The sequence below is a fragment of the Opisthorchis viverrini genome, assembly GCF_000715545.1.
Source record: "Opisthorchis viverrini unplaced genomic scaffold opera_v5_478, whole genome shotgun sequence".
Classification (NCBI taxonomy): domain Eukaryota; kingdom Metazoa; phylum Platyhelminthes; class Trematoda; order Opisthorchiida; family Opisthorchiidae; genus Opisthorchis; species Opisthorchis viverrini.
In genome coordinates this window covers 148,548-156,168 of record NW_008752144.1, presented here as the reverse complement: position 1 = coordinate 156,168, position 7,621 = coordinate 148,548, and positions in this window count along the sequence as shown.

Here is a 7,621-nt window from a genome sequence, read left to right as displayed (position 1 = left end):
CCACTGAATGTGATAAACTCGGGATATAGTTTATCGTAGACACACTTGTCCACAGGGGTAGATATATAGAGCTTTATTGAGGGATAGGTATTTAGAAGGGAAACCATTCATGGTCACAGTATTTGGCATCGAGGGAGTCGAAATCAGCTTTCAGAGAAAAGCAGCTGTTTGTCGTCTGAAGTGGTGGCGCACTTTCAGCACTTGTCGCTATACAATACTGTTGGGGATATCAATATCCCCCAGAAAACGCTGTGCTTTTATGTGTGCTAGCGAACTCCTGGCATCTTCAAGGTCAAACTATGAAAAATCAATGGCCTATTGATACTCCAAGGAAATTTAAATCCGACCACGTACAGGATACCATTCTTTCCACTGACTTGGGTTCGGAAGCTCCGGGCATCGCCTGTTGATCGTGTGTTGTTGGATTATTAAAGTTTGTGTCCGAGGTTCTCGTCTTCTTACTATTCGCCGTGCTAGGAGTCTGTATCAAGCAACATAGCTGGGGATAGAGTATTGCCACAATCCGCATTATCATATTGTTTGCTCGCTGCGTGACCGAACCGTAACATATTTGGCGACGCAAGATGGAGGCAGAACAACTCAAAGTAATGTTTGAGCAACAACTGCAACTCATCAAAGTACTTACGGAGCGACTATCAACTACATCTTTGGCTTCACCGGCGGCGTCGAGTGTCCCACAGTCGGTTGATGGAATCGCTGGCAGTATCAACGAATTTTGCTATGAACCCTCAGCTGGCATAACGTTTGATGCTTGGTTTCGTCGCTATGAAGACCTGTTCAGGGTCGATTTTTCACTTCAAGATGATAGTTGGAAGGTTCGCCTCCTGCTCCGCAAACTTGGACCCGCAGAGCATGATAAGTACGCTAACTATATTCTGCCAAAAAACCCGCGCGATTTCACTTTTGATGAAACGGTCAACACGCTTTCACAAATATTCGGTGAGCAAACGTCACTTTTCAACATCCGTTATCGATGCATGAAGCTAGTGAAGAGTGATGCAGACGACTTCCTCACATATTCTGGCATCGTGAACCGAGAATGCGAACGGTTCAAACTCGGATCGTTAACGGAAGATCAGTTCAAGTCGCTGATTTTCATATGTGGTCTACAATCCCCGAAGGATGCAGAAATCCGTACCCGACTCCTCAGCCGCATCGAGCAGGACCCATCCATGACGCTGCAGGCCGTCACCTCGGAGTGTCAACGGTTGCTTAACCTGAAGCATGACACCGCGATGGTCCAACTCGGGGGTCATGGCGGTTCCGAGGTTCATGCAATACACCAGGATACGCAACAGCCTGGCCCTGTCAATTCTGGCCCAACCAAATCGACCTCGCAGTGTTCTGGTCCGAAGCAAAACAAAGGCTCAAAGAAGACACCACCTTCACAATGTTGGCACTGTGGAGCCTGGCACTTCGTCAGGTTCTGTCCTTACAAGAAGCATCGGTGCCGCCAATGTAAGTCCGTGGGACACAAAGATGGATATTGTCAGTCACTGATGCATACGGCCTCTGCTGTTTCAAAGCAATCATCACGCATCCGTCCCAAACCGAAATCGAACCCTGTTGGCTCCTCTCTCAGTTTGCTGGCTACTTTCCAGATCAACACGCCAGGTAACCGGAAGTATCTGACAGTCACCGTAAATGGTCATCCAATCCGTCTGCAGTTGGACACTGCGTCGGACATTACCATCATTTCGGAGAGGCTTTGGCGCACGCTCGGGCAACCTCCGATCAGACAAGCAGCTCGAACTGCAACCAGTGCCTGCGGTGGAGAGTTAAAACTTTCCGGTGAGCTCCAGTGCTGTGTATCTTTTCGAGGAACTACATTTGTGGGGTCGTGTTATATAACGGCAACTGAGTTGAACCTATTGGGTCTTGATTGGTTCGATCGCCTTGGGTTAGCCGACATTCCAATCAGCGCCGTTTGCAATGCAGTTCAGTCTCCTACAGCGCATCCAGATCATGCATCCGACATTATGGAGCGATTTCCAATTGTTTTCCAGTCCGGTCTCGGTCAGTGCACTGCGACACAAGCAGTCCTCCACCTCGTGCCGGGAGCTACGCCAGTCTTCCGTCCAAAGAGACCAGTTCCGTACGCTTCCCTCCCACTGGTAGATGCCGAACTTCAACGGTTGGAAGAACAAGGCGTTCTGTCCCCTGTATCCTACTCTGCCTGGGCAGCGCCGATCGTTGTAGTAAAGAAACCTAACGGTGGCATCCGCATATGCGCCGATTTCTCAACCGGCCTAAATGCAGCTATCCAGCAGCACCATTATCCACTACCAGTACCCGACGATCTATTCACTGTTCTGAACGGTGGGAAGTTCTTCGCCAAAATCGACCTGGCTGAAGCGTACCTTCAAGTTGAAGTCGCACCAGAATCACGCCCACTACTGACAATCAACACACACCGCGGGCTGTATCAGTACAACCGTCTTCCGTTTGGCGTCAAAACCGCCCCAGCAATTTTCCAGCAATTGATGGACACCATCCTTTCTGGCATTCCAGGTGTGGTCGCATACCTGGACGACGTGCTGATCGTTGCTGTTTCCCCCGAAGAGCTTCGTGAGCGAATCAATGCCGTCTTACTGCGCATTCAGGACAATGGCCTCCGCCTCCGTCCCGAGAAGTGTCAATTCTTCTTGACAACTGTGAAATATCTTGGGTTCATTTTTGACGCCTCTGGTCGCTATCCTGACCCGGAAAACGTTCGAGCTATACAGCAGATGCCACCTCCTAAGGATGTACCATCATTACGTTCCCTTTTGGGGTTAATCAGCTACTATTCGGCATTCCTGCCTTCGTTGCACGACATCCGGCCCCCGCTAAATCGGTTGCTTGGAAAGGATGTCCCCTGGTGTTGGTCAGACGAATGCGAGGAAGCATTCTGCAAACTAAAGACGATGCTCAGTTCTGATCTGCTACTTACCCACTACGACCCAAAGCTGCCGATCGTTGTGGCAGCTGATGCCTCTAATTTTGGTGTCGGTGCCGTCATTCTACACGTCTTTCCAGACGGATCGGAGAGGGCCATTATGCATGCGTCGAAATCACTAACCCCAGCAGAACAGCGATACGCACAGATAGAGAAAGAAGCGTTGGCCTTAGTGTTCGCGGTTCGGCGTTTCCACAAAATGTTGTATGGCCGCCGTTTCACCCTACTTACCGATCATAAACCATTGCTCTCCATTTTCGGCTCAAGGAAAGGTGTTCCCGTACACTCTGCCAACCGCCTGCAAAGATGGGCCCTGATTATGCTGGGTTATGACTTCGATATTCAATATCGACGCACCACCGACTTCGGTCAGGCCGATGCATTATCTCGGCTGATCAACAACCAGCCAACACCCGAAGAAGACACGGTTATTGCGCATGTTGCATTTGAGGACCCAGCCGACCCACAGTTGGTCCAGTCCGTTCGTGCCCTGCCCGTGACAGTAACAGAGGTTCAAAGAGCTACCACAGCTGATGGAACGCTTCAAAAGGTGATCCGATTCATGAATTCTCGGTGGCCTTCGAATCTCAAAGATGATTCCCTTCGACAGCTCTTTCATCGCCGAGATGCATTAGCGATCGTAAAAGATTGTTTAATGTTTGGAGATCGCGTGGTGATTCCGCAACCTTTACGCCATCGAGTTCTTCGTCAGTTCCATTCTGGACATCCAGGAATCAACCGTATGAAGTCAATAGCTCGCAGTTACGCATACTGGCCGCACATGGACCAGCACATCACTGATTTTGTAAAACGCTGCTCCCGATGTCAACAAGCTTCAAAGAATCCGCCACACCAACCACCGGTTCCCTGGCCTCGACCTGAAAAGCCCTGGTCTCGGATCCACATTGATTACGCAGGACCGATAAATGGCACTTTTTATTTGGTTTTGATTGACGCTTTTTCCAAGTGGCCAGAAATCGTTCCGGTGTCATCTCCAACAACATCTAGTACGCTGAGAGTGTTATCCAACATTTTCAGTCAGCATGGATTACCGGAGTCCATAGTCTCAGACAATGGTTCGCAGTTCACCTCTGCTGAGTTCCGCGACTTCTGCACTCGACATGCGATAACACACGTTCGTTCACCACCGTACCACCCACAATCGAACGGTCAAGCAGAAAGGTTCGTCGACACATTCAAGAGGGCTTTGCTTAAAGCTCGAGGGGAGGAGACATCCGTCGAAGCCCTTCAGAGATTCCTGTTTGTGTACCGAACGACCCCGAATGACGCTTTGGCAAACCACCAGTCACCTGCAGAGGCACTCATGGGCCGTAAACTTAGAACTGTGCATTCTTCCATGTTGCCAACACAACCTACTGAGTCAAGGTCCATACCGGTGGCAGTTGGAACTCCATTCAAGGTGGGAACGCCCGTGCTTGTCCGTGACTATCGCCCAGGACATGATTCATGGATTGCAGGTCGTATCCTGCGCAAACGCGGTAGTGTAATGTACGACGTGTCGGTTGGTCAAGACACCTGGACCAGACATCAAAACCAACTCCGCTTTAACAGCACGCCGGAAACTCAAGTATGTTCGGGTAGCATACCGTTGGACATATTGCTCGATACTTTTGAGCTGAAAACTGAGACAGCTTCGAAAGAGGAGAGTGTGACCGGCAGCTCAGTATTTGATCCAACACTTCTTCCCAGGCGGTGGACAGACCGATGCCGCCGCCAGCCGGAGCGTATCCAGGTCAACCCCCGTCGAGTACGTTACTGACTTTTCACAAGGGGAGGTGTTGGGGATATCAATAGCCCCCAGAAAACGCTGTGTTTTTATGTGTGCTAGCGAACTCCTGGCATCTTCAAGGTCAAACTATGAAAAATCAATGGCCTATTGATACTCCAAGGAAATTTAAATCCGACCACGTACAGGATACCATTCTTTCCACTGACTTGGGTTCGGAAGCTCCGGGCATCGCCTGTTGATCGTGTGTTGTTGGATTATTAAAGTTTGTGTTCAAGGTTTTCGTCTTCTTACTATTCGCCGTGCTAGGAGTCTGGATCAAGCAACATAGCTGGGGATAGAGTATTGCCACAATCCGCATTATCATATTGTTTGCTCGCTGCGTGACAGAACCGTAACAAATACAACTCCGACCAAGGCGAAATCCAACTTGACTATCGCGAATCTGCCTCCCAATGAAGTAAAAGATGTTCAACACTTAACAGAGGACGTCATTCTCCATCGTTCCTACGCTGCGCGTTAACCTCGAATCAGCCGCCAAGGCCGGTCTACTCTGTCCAACTTGGGCACTTATATTATCTACTAGCATCACGATATCTGCCATTCTTTCTGACCGAAGCCAAAAGTAAATATCTTGAAAGCTGCTCTAACCCCAGTGCTGCCGCCTGTTGAAAGTATGCCTACACAAGTACACATCGTTTATCTCGTTGATCTCGATTAAGCCAGTCAACTGAGCAGCTCAAAGACGACTGTTTACTTGAATCCATTCCAGTAAATGGTATTTAGTCCTAAGGGTGAGTACAACTCCCACGCCTTAGATAACACGAACCATTGCATCAGGACTACCAGACACCTGAGATGTACAGTGTAGGAAACCCGGTTCGTTCCGATCCTTTTTAGGTTTATTGAAACAACATATATCAGTCCGAAGAAAAAGCGGTATCTGAGCAAGAGATGCTGTTACCCATTCTGAGTACGAACGTCAAAAGGAGCCATGTGGAACAGTATTTTGTACTTCCTAACAATTTATCTTCAATTATTGCGGGGCAAAAGTTTAGACACGTACCACGTGGCTGCTAAATGAATTAGAGTTACAGGGATCATCGCCGAATGATATGTAGGGGGCGAATAATACTCTTTGTCCAGGTCGAAGGGGCTTGGCTAATGTCGAGAGCTCTACATAACTCGGCGGTTAAGGTGCGAGTCCGCTGACTGAAAGGTCCGTGGTTCGAACTGAACCTCCAGATCTCGACCGTTGCTGCTCGGGTTTGGGCAGACTGACAGTATTTCAGCCGTCTTGCTTCATTCAGTTGGCATGGCAGCTAGGCACTGAAAGGGTATTACAGCCGATCATAGCATTATATTTATTTACTCCACTATGAACATCTGACTCAGAAACTGCCCTCAAGACAGTGGGGAATCTATAGCTTTGTTCGGGGACTCGTCTCTTATATCCGGACTCAAAAATTCACACCGCGAGTCAGCGGTGTGGGCTAGTGGCTTAGGAGTCTGGAGCCGCACCAAGTTAATTGCAACGTTTGTTTGTTTTTCGGGGGTGTTGAATAATTAGTTGGCCGACAGTAAACAAATGGGTGATCGGAGTGTGCGTTTCTAATCCGTCCTTTCTCGGAAGGAGATAGCATTGTTGCCTGTATAAAATGGACCTGCTGCATGCCTGTCCTCACTTCCATTGCAGAGAGCATTATGAATTTACCTCCAGACCACCACTTAATGAGAATTCTCGCTGTATGAGCACTCGCCGTTCTTTGTCCACTGGTCTTTGCGGCAGAGCCAAACCTTAAGAATCTGAATTCAGTCAGCATAGCCTTCAGGGTCATTACAACACAGAAACCTGACCATCACTTCATGGTGAGAATTACATCAGGATAGTAAATTAATGTGAATGAGCAAAACAGCAAGGCTGAGAATGAAAATCAGGTATCGAACCACAAGTTTGGCAGTACTACGTTAGTTCAGGAACCACTTCCAAGCAGAGATCAGTGTGAGTAGCCGAGTTAAAGGTCACCGAGTTCGCTCCGCATTGATGTCGCGTTTGATCAGTTTCACAGTGTTTTCACTTTTGAATTGGTTGGTTTTGGTGATAAACGCAGGGCAGCCAAGCTCCCTCGAATCGGCTGAACAAACTGAAATTTTGTTATTTTGAATACAGCTAGCCAGAAAATGAGATTTTCTATTGGTCATGTGGTTACCACAGGTAGTTCTATGAGGGATATCGATTTATCGTGGATCTTGGGAACATTTAGATCCTGTCTTCGACTGTGCTGTTTTCGTCTCAAGCTATACAATGGTAGAAAGCTGACCAATGTGTTCTGACATCTCGGGTGCACCATTTTCTTAGTGCGTCAGATGCGCTTGCTGATGACATATTTACGCTGTTGTTGGCATCGCCGAAAATTTAGCTGAAGAAAATGGCTGCCATGGCTTTCAGATGACTAGCAACTGTTGTTCAGGGTGCGATGTTTTTCGTCACCTAGATTTTCTGGGGGTTCAATGGAAAGAGCGTAAGCAATCTGATCACAACGACCTTGTTCGTTCTTGAATGTCGATATGAAGATTGCGTCAGAATTTGACCGACCTTGCACTGGTGTTTTGGAAAACATGCAGCCTTTTGTTTTCCGTACAAAACACACTTATGAATGTTAGCTCCACGGTATGCCGTGAACTGTGAATGTCAAGGTAGACTGCCGCATGTGGATTTGAATTCGTCTCATAGTGTCGAATAGTTCTCATAAATGTTCCGAATATACGCACACTGTTGTCATGATGTGCTACCACTCAACACATCGGAATTTACAACAAATTCAATCAGCTTAACTGGAGAGACAAGGTACATCGGTATATATATATATATATAATATATAATATATATATAATATATATATATCTATATAATC